General features: G+C 41.3%; 1 protein-coding gene across 1 annotated transcript in view; it reads right to left on the bottom strand.

The window, feature by feature from the left end:
- Nucleotides 1-13,478, bottom strand: part of NCOA3 (nuclear receptor coactivator 3) — a 143,570-nt gene extending 130,092 nt beyond the window's left edge. Inside the window, exon 1 of the mRNA XM_058685880.1 lies at nucleotides 13,325-13,478. The gene's annotated coding sequence lies outside the window, so the exon portion shown is untranslated. The remainder of the gene's footprint in view (nucleotides 1-13,324) is intronic.
- Nucleotides 13,479-13,809: the final 331 nt, after the last annotated feature.

Genomic DNA, 13,809 nt, shown 5'->3' with positions numbered 1-13,809 from the left:
CACCCTCATGGCATCATAGATGACATCTATGGTCATGGATGGACAGTGGATGGACATCTATGGTCAGTGGAATGCCCAGCTAGTTAAGAACTACAAAGGAAGGGGCGTTCAGGTGGCTCAGTCAGTTGGGCGTCTGACTCTTGATTTCGGCTCAGGTCACAATCTCATAGTTCCTGGGATGGAGCCCCGAGTGCCGTCAGCACAGAGCCTGCTTGGAATTCTCTCCCTCCGTCCCTCTCTGCATGCCACCCACTTACAGGCATGCACTCTTTCTCTCTCTCTCAAAATAAATAAATAAACTTTAAAAAAAAAAAAAAACTACAAAGGGAAATATTTCAGTAAAGGATCATCTGACAACGAAAGGGGGAAAAAAGTACACAGCAAAGAATTCCATTTATATAAACTCCCAAAAAGGTAAACTAATCTTCAGTGACTTAAGGCTGATCAGTAATCACCTGAAGATGGGAAGGGATAGATTATAAAGAGATACAAGGATATGTCCACTAGAGCTAACAGATATTTCCATTACTGTAACTGTGGTAACAGATTCACAGGTAGACCTCTAGGTCAAAACTCAAATTATACACTTTAAACATATGTAATTAACTGAATGCCAATTATACCTCAATAAAGGTAAAAAAAGAAAAAAGTAACCTATAGTGACAGAAGGCCAAACAATGGTTCACTGAATACTCCAAAACCTAGAAAAGGACTAAATACAAATGGGCAAGATACTACTTTCTAGGGTGATGGAAATGTTCTGTACCTTGATTGTCGTTGGTAGTAACACAACAGTTTACATGTGTCAAAACAAACAACATGCTTAAAATGGTTCAATTTTAGTGTAAGTAAATTATACCTCAAAATAGATTTCTACAAATTTAAAAAAAAAAAAAAAAAAAAAAAAAACATACCCAGAGGCGCCTGGGTAGCTCAGTCGGTTAAATGTCAGATTTAGGCTCAGGTCATGAATTCATAATCTGTGAATTCGAGCCCCATGTCAGGCTCTGTGCTGACAGCTCAGAGCCTAGAGTCTGCTTCGCATTCTGGGTCTCCCTTTCTCTCTGCCCCTCCCCCTTCCTCTCTCTCTCTCTCTCTCTCTCTCTCTCTCTCTCTTTCTCTCTCAAAAACAAACAAACACTAAAAAATTTTAACAAAACAAAACAGAGTACCTGGGTGGCTCAGTCAGTTAAGCGTCTGACTTCGGCTCAGGTCACGGCTCAGGTCACGATCTCACAGTTCACAAGTCTGAGCCCCGCGTCAGGCTCTGTGCTGACAGCTCAGAGCCTAGAGCCTGCTTTGCATTCTGGGTCTCCCTCTCTCTCTGCTTCTCCCCTGCTCACACTCTCTGTCTCTTTCTCTCTCTCTCTCAATAATAAATAAACATTAAAAAAATTTTTTTTTAATTTATAAAAAATTGTAACACACACCCACAAATGTTAAATAGGTACATTTACATTTCAAACATCTTTAAACACATTAAACAGAATATATAGTTACAACATATTGTAGTTTACCACCTCATTAAACTATGCTAACAGTTTGATATCCTGACATTTTTCTATTTTACATTTTTTTAATTTTTACATTTGATTTTTGTTGTAAAAGAAAAGGAGAGCAGAAAAGCATTAAAAGAAACACAGGGAAAACAAGCACTTCCATACAGCACTTGCTACAACCTCTACAACAGGAAGCCACTTGCAATACCTGTAAAACTTAAAGTCATACCCTCTAATACTCTAGCATTCTACTGCCAGAAATTTTTATATGCTTTTCAACAAAACATGGGACAAAGAAATACATATGAGGATATTCATTTACAGCTGTTTGTAATAATATAAAACTGGATAAATTATGATATATCCACTACACAGCGGAATGCTGTGTAACCATTAGAAAGAACTTAGTAGTTATAAATACAGACCTGAAACCTCTCCCCAAGATCATTTTAAAAATATACACAATCCAGAAGAGGGCTCCTGAGTGCCAATTACAGAAGTGTGTTTGTTTTATGAAAATTTATAGGCCTCTACTTATGCATTTTCCTGAATGTATGCTACACTTTATTATACTTTACCCAAAAATGTAGGACAAATTCACTAAACTTAAAAGCTTTTAAGCATATGCATTTATGTATGTATCTAGAGTTAACAATGACTCTACAGTTAAGAACTCTGAGCAGGGGATAGGGAAGTGGCTGGAAAACGCCTGAGGAAGGATGCCTTACTTTGCACTGTATACATACCCTCTGGTACCTTCTGAATTTGTCCCACGTGCACCTGTTACATATATCAAAAAATATTTTTGAACTGACACCATTTACAACTATATCTCTGTATGAGTTGGGATTTTCATAATACAGAAATAAACTAGAAGCAGAGATGGATTTGGATCCATAATAGTTGTTAAGAACCCAATTTCAAATTTTATATTCATCACAGCAATTTCATTTTCACTGCCTTTACAACCAGCAAACAGTTTAAATTTCAACTTAGAAAATAAGTTTTAATAAAATCGCATTTTCTATTTCGAATAGGGTTTTGTATAAGACTTCAGTGGAAGGGAAAAAAAGAGCTCTGCAGTACAAAAGACAGTTAAATGAGATAATGGACATTAAACACCCAAAACTGTCCAGGCATATTAGCTTGGATAAATGCTAGCTTTTAGCTTTTATACCTAAGAATATGAATCAGAACACAGGAGAGATAATTTTTAGTAGGGTAAGACCAGGGAAGGCAGAACAAGAGAAACTTAATAGCAGCTAAAGTATAAGACACACAGAAATAAGATGATGCTGGAAATGTAGATTAGAATCAGATTATGAAAGGCTTTGGGAACTCCATGGGAAGGAGTTTAGTTTCATAATCTTAGACAATGAACAATAGATTTCATGCCTTCAAGCAGTCAAGCAACTTGGGATGGGATAAGTTTTTAAAAGATAAATAAGAGGGGAAACCTGGCTGGCTCAGTTGGTTGAGCATGCGACTCGATCTCAGGCTGGTGAGTTCAAGCCCCATGTTGTATGCGGAGCCTACTTTTAATTAAATACATACATACATACATACATACACACACAGACAGATAGATAGATAAACACCAAAAAGAAAGATAAATAAGAAGTGCACCTGGCTGACTCAGTCAGTGCAGCATGTGACTCTAGATCGCAGGGTCATGAGTTAGAACCCCACATTGGGAGTAGAGATTACTTTAAAAAAAAAAAAAAAAAAAGATAGGGGTGTCTCAGTTCCTGGGTTTGAGCCCCACATCAGGCTCTGTGCTGACAGCTCAGAGCCTGGGGCCTGCTTCAGATTCTGTATCTTTCTCTCTCTGCCCCTCCCCTGCTCACACTGTTTCTCTCTCTCTCTCTCTCTCTCTCAAAAATAAATAAATAGGGGCGCCTGGGTGGCGCAGTCGGTTAAGCGTCCGACTTCAGCCAGGTCACGATCTTGCAGTCTGTGAGTTCGAGCCCCGCGTCAGGCTCTGGGCTGATGGCTCGGAGCCTGGAGCCTGTTTCCGATTCTGTGTCTCCCTCTCTCTCTGCCCCTCCCCCGTTCATGCTCTGTCTCTCTCTGTCCCAAAAAATAAATAAAAAACGTTGAAAAAAAAATTAAAAAAATAAATAAATAAATAAATAAATAAATAAATAAATACACACACACACACACACACACACACACACACACACACACACACCTTTTTGTGATGTTTAAACTCTACCATGTTTATGCCTTTATAGTTTAAAATAATGTGTGTGTGTGTGTATATATATATATATATATACACACAATTTTTTTATTGTACTAAGCACTACATATTAAAAGATGTGGGAAAGAGAGATCAGAAACAGCAATTAATTCCGTTTAGATCTACTCCATCTCCTCCAAGAAGTTTTCCCTAACAATTCTAGTTGAAAATGACCTTTTCTTCCTCTGAACTTCTGAGCCACTTATTTATGTTGTTGCAACTATGTTTTTTCAGTTATACTTATTTCTCAACTAGATTATAAGCTCCTAGATCACAAAGGGATTTTAATGCCTACAATGCTTAGCATAATTCTTTGAAGAACCGTGGTACTGAATAAAAACATTTGAACAACTCACAGAAGGACGGTCCAGTCTTAGGACATCTGGGAAGTATGAATCCTAAGGCCCGGACAGGATTAATCTGGGACAACTCTGTAAGGAAGACATAGGTCCTTAGGACTAAGACTCTAATTTTATCTCGGGGCGCCTGGGTGGCGCAGTCGGTTAAGCGTCCGACTTCAGCCAGGACACGATCTCGCGGTCCGTGAGTTCGAGCCCCGCGTCGGGCTCTGGGCTGATGGCTCGGAGCCTGGAGCCTGTTTCCAATTCTGTGTCTCCCTCTCTCTCTGCCCCTCCCCCGTTCATGCTCTGTCTCTCTCTGTCCCAAAAATAAATAAAAAACGTTGGAAAAAAAAATTTAAGACTCTAATTTTATCTCAATTTCCAGATAGAAAAGCTGACCTGGGGGCACCTGGGTGGCTCAGTCGGTTAAGCGTCCGACTTCAGCTCAGGTCACGATCTCACAATCCGGGAGTTCGAGCCCCACGTAGGGCTCTGGGCTGATGGCTCAGAGCCTGGAGCCTGCTTCCGATTCTGTGTCTCCCTCTCTCTCTGCCCCTCCCCTGTTCATGCTCTGTCTCTCTGTCTCAAAAATAAATAAACGTTAAAAAAAAAAAATTTGGGGGGCGCCTGGGTGGCGCAGTCGGTTAAGCGTCCGACTTCAGCCAGGTCACGATCTCGCGGTCCGTGAGTTCGAGCCCCGCGTCAGGCTCTGGGCTGATGGCTCGGAGCCTGGAGCCTGTTTCCGATTCTGTGTCTCCCCCTCTCTCTACCCCTCCCCCGTTCATGCTCTGTCTCTCTCTGTCCAAAAAATAAATAAAAAATGTTGAAAAAAAAAAAAAAATTTAAAAAAAAAAAATTTTTTTAAAAAAAAAAAGAAAAGCTGACCTGAGAGTTAGAACTTTAGAAACTTTCATATCCAAATGCCAAGCATTGGGGGAGGGGACACCTAAAATGAATATAATCAAAAAAATAATGGATGACTTTAGAAGCTTATCAAAAAAAAAAAAAAAAATGGTGCCCACTTCAAAAATAAACCATCTGATTGAATCTGCCCTACCAATCAATAAATGCAGACTCCTATGCATGTGAAGAGATAATTAAGATTCATATCAGAAAATAAGAACTGTATTTTCAGTTGTGGTGGTCTGGGAAATTTACTTAAATGAGACAGGATCTGAACTAGACTTTAATGACTAGGTTAGATAGCAAGGGAGAAGAGTCAGAAAGCAGCAGCGTGACTCAAGAGGCAACAAAAATGGGAAAGATTGATTTTAAAAAGACGATGATTAAAAACTGAATATTAGGTTAAGGAATTTCGATTGTACTTTGCGAATTTTTAAGCAAAAAATGTAATCAAAATGATGTTTAAGAAGTACAGAGAGGACTTAGGGAAAGAATGGGGACTACTTTGAAAACTATTACAAATATCTAGAAATAAAGGGCCTGAACTAGAGTTTTAGAAATTGTAATGAAAATATATTTAAGAGGGGCGCCTGGGTGGCGCAGTCGGTTAAGCGTCCGACTTCAGCCAGGTCACGATCTCGCGGTCCGTGAGTTCGAGCCGAGCCTGGAGCCTGTTTCTGATTCTGTGTCTCCCTCTCTCTCTGCCCCTCCCCCGTTCATGCTCTGTCTCTCTCTGTCCCAAAAATAAAAATAAATAAAAATAAATAAAAAAAAAACGTTGAAAAAAAAAAAAGAAAATATATTTAAGAGAAATGTATCAATAGGATTCTGCAAAAACAAAACCAGTTTACTCAAATCCACTAACATTTGAGTATTTAAATGACCAAGTCTTAAAATGCCTTACCTCTGAGCTCTTGCTAATGATTTCTCACCAACAGAAACTGTTGTCTCCATATTAAAATCTCACTCATTCTTCAAAGTCTTGCATTCTCATCACCTGGTCAGAAGTAGTCCTTTCCTCCTCTGAACTTCTTCTTGATCTTTATAAGCAAAATAAATTGCCTCATACTGAAGTGATGTGAATACCTGATTGATTGTGTGCACTTGGAGGTCAAAACCTTATTAACTCTCACAGCGCCTTCAACACTACAAGCTTAATAAACACTGGTTAAGTATGTGTGTATGGGGGAGTGGGCAACCGCCAAACAGTAGCAAATTAAAGATGATTAAAGCTCGGGGCCTCATAGCTAACAGAATGCTGAATGCCGTATGAAAAGTCAGTTTAAAAAGTAACATGTGGGAGGCGTGCCTGGGTGGCTCAGTCAGTTAAGCATCTCTTGATTTTGGCTCAGGGCTCAGGTCATGATCTCCCCCTCCCCCCACCCCAATCTCTGAGGATTCTCTCTTCCTCTTTCTGCCCCTCCCCCACTTGTGCACGCACTCACACTCTCCCTCAAAATTAATAAAACTTAAAAAAAGAATTAACATGTGGGAGGTATTTCATACTTTAAACAAAGAAACAGAAAAGTGGAGTTTATCGGACAAGTTCACAATTCCAGGTTCACCTAACTTGGTTTCCCTACACCTAAGGCTTCTACCATATTCTAGAACCGTATTTTCAGTTGTGGTGGTCTGGGAAATTTACTTAAATGAGACTAGATGTGGCTGTGCGCTTTGAAAGTAGCTTCCTGAACTCACTGTACTGATGCCTGGTGAGATTATTCTTAAATCTTAATACAGTGATAGTCCCGTCTTAGTATATGAAGAATATACAACTGGGACTCCAATGGATGCAACGTATGTGTGGCGTTATTTTTCTCACTGGCGAAGTTAGATTTTCCTGGATGCAGCCCAGGACTTGCTCTGACAGCAATGGGGCCAACTGTGTTCACTGGGATGCAAGTCTTATAAAAACACAACCACCACCAGACAGGTAAAAGAGGAAAAGAGATGAGCTTGGATGGAGCAGAGGGTGTTTAGACTAAAGACACAATTTGGGGAAAAGAATACTGGGTAATCCTTAAAACATTTTCAAATAAAGTTGCCAAATTTCAATCTGGAAACAAAATCAAGCTGATAGAGCTACTCTACAGAGTGACCTAAGTTCAATAATCCATTCCACTGATGACAGCTTTACTGAGAGTAAAGAAAAATATGACTTCGTTTTCTTACAAGAGAAGGAGGGGGTTGAAAATTCTCTCCCCCTCCCCCTTCCCCAGACACATACGTGCAAGCGCGCACTTTGCAGCTTGTAGCACCCACTATGAAGTCAGGAGCTCAAAAATCATCCCATCTCCCAACTCATGAGTCAGCACTGAAAGGTTACCATCATCTGATACAAAGAGCTTAACCCATTTAATGTTTGACCAACAAAATTTAAATATAAGACCATTCTACATATCTATACAATGCTTTAAGTTTATAGAATTCTCCAATATAATGAACTTTGGAGATCACATATTCCACCCCCTTTGTTTTATAAATTTTAAGGAATGTCTTGAGATTGATTTGCATGAAGCTTACAATACTAGCTTGCAAATTATTCTCAACTCTTCTTCACAAGTATCATTTTCAAAGTAACAGGCCAACAAATGATACTGATTAGGTAACAAAAGGGGGGACGATCCAAAAGTTTTCATGTGTAGATTTTTTTCAGGTTTATTTATTTTTTAGTCATCTCCACGCCCAACGTGGGCCTCGAACTCATGAACTGGAGATCAAGCATGCTCTTCCCACTGAATCAGCCAGATTCCCCGAGATTTTTTTTTTTTTTATTCAAGTTGTTTTAAAACTGAGTGTATGATCATGCTGCTCTTTCCACCAGTAACAATTAACTCTCATGTATAAAAATGTCAGTTTAGGCCATTTAGATTATGATAAACAAACATTTCCTCTCAAAGTAAAAATAATTTGGTTTTAGATTTCACTTAAACAGAAAAGCAGAGAGTATTTACTCTAAAAGTCTCCCCCACCCCCCTCTTTTTGTTGTTGTTAAAACTCTTTCTTCCCCTCCCCACGCTTTCTCCTCTTTTGTACTCAAGTTCTCAAATGCGTCAGCTGGAGGCACAATACCACAATACAACTGCAGGCTTCCTGCCTACTGGCCAGTCATTATTCTTGACTCGAGAACTTTCAAAACACTGCTTGGGTTGCTTTGAAATTCCCTCTTTCAGATTTTCCCTCCTTCATGGAACATCTATTTAAAAGAATGACTTCAAAAATGTCTTGCTGCACCCAATCAACACTCTCTAAGCAAACTAAAAATGCTAGCCTTAGATATGAAGGTGGGATATAAACACCTGAAGTTTCTCAAACACCGATCTGAAAATACAAGACAGGAAAAAAAAAAAAAAAGTGTATTTCTGGCCAAGCATAATACTAATTTTTCTCATATGTATACTAATCCTGTTTCTGAAAAATTCCACATTTATAGCTACAATACTACCATCACTTTTTTTTTTAAACCATATAGATCTCTGTCACCAACTACACTGGGATCAGTGGAAAAGGGCTACCTTAATTATTACCAAAAAGTAAAGTTCACAAGACTGAAGTATATTCATTTATTTTAAAAAGTTATCAAGGGAAGAAAAAATTACCAGCAGCAGTCACCTGGAAACATGGGGAATTTCCCATTTCCTCTGACCACACTTTAATGGTGGCAGCAGTACCTATAAATGTATTTGGTTGTTGAAATAAACCAATGGAGCTACTCTAGACACAGACCTAGATGTGGGAGCATGGGGGGGCGGGGGGGGGGGGATAAAGTATATGCCCCGTTCAACATGAGTTATTTCCTTTTTAAAGGCAAAAGCATTAAAATTAAACCTTGGACACACTAGTTCATGAGTAACAACTTCTCAAATTGTTACAATACATAAAAATTTTTCTAACACCTCTAACAAAAACAAAAAGACTAATTTATTTCAAACAATATTCAAAAAAGTTCAATCCCAGTACAACAAAATAATTTAGCTAGTCCCCTGGAGTTTGTTATAATGGGATTTAACCTGTGCACTCAACATTCAATTAACCATGAGGCTTATCCTAATTGAGGATTATGCTGAGTTCTGCAGTCTTTTCCCATCTATCCATCTACTACTCCCACTCAGCTGCTATAGCTACCAAAAGCAAAGCCCCAGGGAGCAGTAGATTATCCATTACTATGTGGTACCCATGCCAATATTCCCTTTTCATCCTTACATAGATGATAAAGAGTTAAATTTAGTAATCTAATCAGCCTAGTTTCCAAAAACTGAAACTTCAGAACCCTCACTCTTAACCTCCAATCAAAGAAATTAAACATTTCAGAAGAATACCTTCATAGGTGGACAGCATACAAAAAAAAATTTTTTTACACTCAAAAAAAAAAAAGTCACTCTTTCCCCGAACATATCAGTAAAAAATATCAATGGAAAAGAAAAAATAGGACACAGACGTTCATAATGAAAGATAGGAAAAAATACTAACAGAAAAGACTAGTACATTTGCTCTTAAAATATTCTTTGAAATAGGTAAAGCCCATTTGCCAGATAGGTCAGACTTCTTTCCTTTGCCTCTAGGCCACAAAATTTATTACAGTTAAATAAACCTTTATTACTGCCCCCCCCCCCCCCGTAAATTGACCTAGGCCAGCAGAACCTACCAAACTGAGTTAATGCTGACAAAGTTGGGAACTGGCAGTATGTAGTCTAAGAAGATTATCCAGTTTGTGGATAAATCAGCCTCCTAGACAGTGCAGGTCTTCCTTTCAACTCCTGCTGTGTATCTTCTGGCCATTTTCCTGTTCATTTAACTCCCCACCAGAAGGTAGGAAAGGGAACGGCGATTAAATTCAAGTCAATTCCGTCATTTGTTAGGAGTGGAAATAAGGTTAGACTCTGGATAAACTGCACCCTTTAACCCAAAATAATCTCCCAGAAACTCTATCAGAAAACCAATGGGCTAAATGAATTTACGCAGCAAACACTAACAAAAAGAAGGAATAAGCCTCATTACAATACAGCCCCTCCTCCACTTTTACTGAGAAATGTTCATTTTGTGATCCCCTCCCCCACCCCCAAAAAGCACTCAATAAAATGGAAGAAAATGCCTACATTTTACTGCAGCATTCAATCTCCATACTATCCCTGTGGATCTAAACTAACATGCAGTTACCTATTTCTTTAATCTGTTGAACTATGAGAAAGAAGAAAAGTTAAGATACGTTTCCAATACTAATTTTCTGCTCCCAGAGCTTTAAACCCTCAATAATGAAAAAACAAAAACAGAATATTTTACACTACAGGGTATTTAATAAGTTCAAACCAAACTGGGACAGGTACTCTCTGGTTTAACCTATGAGAAACTACATGAGAAACTCTTCAACATGATCAACAACTCCTTCTAGTCCTAGGTAACATTAAAGTAACAACTGCATTAAATTGTGGTCGCTTTCCATTGTAGACAAACAGCCACTGGAGGCTATACTCATTCTAAACTTACAAAAATCAAGTTTTTGAAAGTAGTCTACATCCTCAGGCCAGGGCTTGAAATTATATATTCTAAAAAACTGAAAAAGAAACCCTAAAGCCATTTATTTTAACACCAATTTGGGTTTATATCTTACCTTATTGTCTGAATTATTTTTAAATTATTTGCTTAAAGACTTCTCAAAAAACATACTCCTCTTTAAAAGATTCTAGAATCAGTTAATACACAAAAGAATTTAAAAAAAAAAAAAAAAACCTCATCTTTAATAGGTCCCTGAAGTTTATTTCAAAACACCAGTCAAGAAGGCTTTAGTAAGTAACCATTTCAAAAACTATTCATTTAGCATCTCCCAGAAAAAGGATCCAGGGTCCTGCAGTACACTCCTTACTGAATGAATTCTAATTTGTTTGTCTAGGGAGTGAGGGGCAATTTAGAGAAATAATTCTTATACAGGGATTAAGAATCTATCCCTGATATGAAAAATAACTCTTATGGGGGGAGGGGGGAGGGGATGCACAGTTTACTCAATGTCAAAATATAGTGAAATTATTTAATGCAATCCCTAACCATCTAAACTCTAGTATTACTGAATTTCTGTAATGAACTGTAGTGTTGGTAAATTTAAAACCAGCATTCTAGAACTTACAAAAATAGAAATCCTGTTAATTATGCTGGGGTTGTGTCTGCATTCTCGAAGTCTCTGTAGGTAAGGAATATTTTATGGTAGAAATATTTCCTGCAACCGCTCTAGAAACATCATAGCAACCCACTTATTCTACAGTCACGTTCAAAATGTAGTTCTATAAACTAGAAGCTGGCATATGCCTCTTTTTTAATGCTGATTGGACAATTAAGTCACTTCTATCAATATATAAAATACCACTGTAATTTAGGATCACAGGCAACCTAGATTACTGCTCATTTAAATGCAGAACCTGAAGCAACCTCCAGTGACAGGAGCTATAGTGTTCAATATCATTTTACATGTTACAAACAGAGGCTTCATCTTACATACAAACAATGCACCCTGGCAGCCGTTCCTCATCCTCAAGCCCCACAGATTGTTACTTCTTTAAGGGTGTCAGTGCATAAGGCAACATCAGCAGTAAGTTCAGAAGCTTTTTCTAACAGCTATCAACATTTGTTCAAGACAGTGAAAAGAAAACAATATTCCCGCCACATTTTCCCTTTCTTCTGTTCATCTTATTTTCCTGCCTTGGGTACCCAGCAAGGGTTATGTTTCAAATAAAAATCTTAAAATAATTATTCCAAAGACCAAGGATACTCCAGAAACCGGCAACAGCCACTGCCTCCGAGGAGCCGGAACTGGAGGGTTCACAGGAGAGACTCATTTTTCAACGCTTCTGGACCTTTTTCCAGTTGGGTATCGTATCTGGTATAACCTATTCTAAACAGGGCAGTAATTCAAATGTTTCTCAAGAACAAATATTTCACGAACTTCCAGATCTCCATTTCACGTTTCAGCGTATGCGGCATTCACAAGACACACGTTTGGGGTTTGGTTTTTGTCTTTTCCATCATCCTCTCTACAACCTGCTGCAACAAATACTGAAGCTTTCTTGCAGCCAGGGACCAGTTAGGTGGGTCCGAGGCCGGGCATTTAAATCCGGAGATCCAGCAATCTCCCTCAACACCGCTACCACTCGCTCATCTCATTCAACTCCATTTAAAAAACCACTGCAGCAAGACAGCTGGTACTCGCCTTCCGGTTTCTTTACGGTACAGGCTTAATAACAAAAACAGGTTGGCTTTGAAGCGCTGCTCAAAAACTGCAAAAAAGGAAGTCTTCGCCTTCGAGACGGGGCGGGGGGCTGGGCGGGGGGGGGGGGGCGGGTTTCGACTTCGGGACAATTTCATGCCTTTCGTGTCATTCCATTTTGGAATCCCAAACTCCTCCTGTTTTATGAGATTTCGAGACGATGCTTTCTCGCTCTCACCACTGCTCTTCTGGTTAACTTTTCCACCCCGAGTGCCCTCAAACTGGGAGCAACTAAGCCTCCCAACGACTCATGGATCATCCTTTTTTTTTTTTTTTTTTTTAAAGGCATGTGCAAGACAATTTAAATCATTACAAACTCCATCAACGTACGTAAGATTCGAGATGGGGGGTTGGGGGGGGGAGAAAAAACAGTCCTGACGAAGACAGCCAAACCCCAAATTTGATCTACCAACTTCCCACTTGCCATTTCCCAACCTTCACACCGGAGGTAGCAAAATGCCTTTTTAGCGAGAAAACTGCGGAGAACCTCCCCGTGCCCAAAATGAAATTCCGCAGATCATTCGAGTTCAAATATTAAAAATGCCCCGGTGCGGGAGGAAACACAGCAACAAAACGCAACCCGATTCTGGGTGCGACTTGGAGGCTGGGGTGGGGGTCGTGGGGTCTGCGCCGCTGCCCCCGCCCCCTAATTCCTCCGAATAACTGCGAAGGAGCCGAGGCAGCGGGAGGCGGACGCGGGGAGCTTCCTAAAGCAGCCCCAAGGGCTGGGGAAAGACAAAACTTCAGGGACAGGAGGGGAAAAGTGGGCCCCCGCGGTCCCCCCCCACCCCGAAACTCCTCGGGGTGACCCCTCCGCGCGGGGACCCCCTCCGACTCCCAAGCCGGCTGCCGCCCCACCTCAACTCCCCTCCTCCGGCCGCGGGGCCGCCCCGGGCTGCGGGGAAGCGGCGCGGCCCCGACACCCCAAAACTATCTCAGCGCGCCCCCCGCTCGGCGCGCCCCTCAGCGCCTCCGCGGAGCCGCAAAGCCGCCGGCTCGCGGCAACCCGGGGACTCGCCCTCTTCACCCCCGCCTCGCACTCCACCCCCTCGCCCGCCGCCGCTCCTCCTTTATCTCCACTCACCGCCCGCCGCCATTTTCCTCGCAGCTCAGCTTTAAATCGGAAACTCGCCGCTCAGCCCGCAGCCGCCGCCACCGCCGCCGCCACCGACTCAGCCGCCGCGGCCGCCGCCGTCGCTGTGTGGAGGCTGAGGCGGCAGCGGCTGGAGCCGCGGCGCGGGGGCCTCCGGGATATGTAGTCCCGAGGCCACGCCCAGCACTACCGGTCCCAGGGGGCCTTGCGCGGCCTGGGCGCTGGGTGCCCCCGCCCGGCCGCGCTCGCGCGGCGCGAGGGCGTGGCGGGGAGGACCCCCAGGCCGGCGTCCCTGGCTCGCCGCCTGGGAACCGCGGCGGGTTCCGGAGCGTTGGAGCGCAGCCTCAGCCCTGCCCTCAATCTTGTCACACTTGCCTTCGTCCAGTAGTATCTAACCTTTACCTAGCGTTCATTGTATGCCAAGTACTGATCCTCACAACAAGCATCCCTTCGAGACCACTGTTATCCTCATTGTT

This window comes from Neofelis nebulosa, chromosome 9 (genome assembly GCF_028018385.1).
Source record: "Neofelis nebulosa isolate mNeoNeb1 chromosome 9, mNeoNeb1.pri, whole genome shotgun sequence".
Taxonomy (NCBI): domain Eukaryota; kingdom Metazoa; phylum Chordata; class Mammalia; order Carnivora; family Felidae; genus Neofelis; species Neofelis nebulosa.
This window is presented reverse-complemented; position numbering and strand designations above follow the sequence as displayed.